The sequence below is a fragment of the Prenolepis imparis genome, unplaced genomic scaffold, assembly GCF_030444845.1.
Source record: "Prenolepis imparis isolate NDT839.2.m4 unplaced genomic scaffold, iyPreImpa1.0 SCAF_13, whole genome shotgun sequence".
In the NCBI taxonomy this organism is placed as follows: domain Eukaryota; kingdom Metazoa; phylum Arthropoda; class Insecta; order Hymenoptera; family Formicidae; genus Prenolepis; species Prenolepis imparis.
Window position 1 is genome coordinate 613620 of NW_028141171.1, and position 2086 is coordinate 615705.

A 2086-nucleotide genomic window follows, 5' to 3' on the forward strand; every position below is an offset into this window, starting at 1 on the left:
TCGACATACAATTTTTATTATGTGCGCGATATCAATGCGTATTATGCATTTTGGTTTTTGCACGTTGTCCGAAGTTTCTAAAAATGTCATGCATCGTTCAATGTAAAAATTCAAATTTACATCATTAAATGCAAGACTAATTGCATTTATTAATGCTAAAGAGTAATCAACTGCAATCTCTGAAGGACAAGGAACAGGTGTACGCAACCATTCACGTAACCAAAAAGATAACATATTAGTGTCATGTTTCTCTGAGACCATTTGACATACGGGTAATATTTTTCCATTCAAAGAAGCAACCATTTGATATAAAAATATTACATTTGATGATCCATCCGGTCTATTAATACGTTTGATTAAAGATCCGGTAGCATCTATGCTTAAGACACCAGTGCTATTAAATCGTTTTTTGTTAAATATTTTATATAGAAATATTTGTTCATCACTCCAATACATAACATAAAATTTATCCATACCTATGTCTTTTATAAATCCAACAAACTCAGGTTTATATTTTAATTGAGCAATCGATAAAATGGGATCGGTAACATTATATAATCCTAACATTCGATCTTTCTCCAGTTGTTTTGCTTTACGTAAAACGTTTTCATTGTATAAATGTGCTGGCTCCACATCTCCAAATGACATTACTTCATTCTCCTTTTTTCTTCTCCATGCGTACACCGATGACGCACATATATCTTTGACAATATTTGCTCTATTAGCACCACGTAATTGTCGCTTTTTTTTATGTTTGATACCAGTAGTATCATTAGTTGATATTTGAATTTCAATACCATCTGCTACTGGTTTATTCAGAGCGTACGCATTAATAATTGTATCACATTCGGTACATATACCCCATATTTTAACAAATATCTCGCCAGGATTATCATTAATTTTTGCATTTTTGAATGCAAAGCAACATGGAAGTTTCAGTGCTTTCCACAATTCTTCGGCGATTACATCCATCCAATCTTTATTTAAAATTTTATACGGACGATCTTTATAAAAAGTATCTATCGGCGCTATTTTGTTCCATGTTTCGCTGGATAAATGGATTGAAGTACGTAGATGAGGTAAAATATTGTCCGAAGATTGCATAGACCAATTAGATTCGTTAGATTTATTACATTCGTTAGATGATAGAGATGTTTCTTTAATCTTTTTTTTGATACAATAATCTATTCCATAATGTTCGAGCAATTGATGTAATAAGCCATTTCTGTTTTGTGACACGTATAAATATATATATTTTTTCGACATCGCATTATTTAATTTAATGCGCGCTTCCTCCCAAACAGAATGTGTTAAATTTAAAACACGACCTTCATCATTCACGAGATGTAAACCTTTAACAGCTTCGAATATCTCGGATGGAGATTTTGACGCATTTCGGGGCATATTTAAAGTAATATATTTTAACACAAACAAAAAATATAAACTAATGTAATGTAATATCCTTTATCTAAATTTTAAAAAAACAAATTCATGTAAATTCAACCTTAAAATCATATGAGCATCTTATTATATATGAGAACTAAATATTATATATGAAATATTATACATGTACTTATTATATGATATATATATATATATACAGGATGTCCCATAATTCGCGAACCACCCGTCAGTTGCAGGTAGAGTAGGTTAAACTGAGTAAAAAAGTCCTCTACCATTTTGCGATTTTCTTAATAATTAATGAGAAATAAATTAAAGAAGATCAGCCAATTCGCTTGACGACGGCGAGAAAAGACAGCCCAGTTTCATATCGTTACTAAGCATGCGGCGAAAAGAAACAGTATAAGGTTACACGGTTGCTAAGCGCGCGATGAAGCGGGGAGGAGCGCTTTACAAAAGACAGTAACTACATACGAGTAGCGCTAACTCTGGACCCTCGAGTGGGCTGTCTCTTCTCGCTGCACGCTTATCATCGCTCGAATTGGCTGATTTTCTTTAATTTATTTCTCATTAATTATTGAGAAAATCGCAAAATGGTAGAGGACTTTTTTACTCAGTTTAACCTACTCTACCTGCAACTGACGGGTGGTTCGCGAATTATGGGACATCCTGTATATATATATAT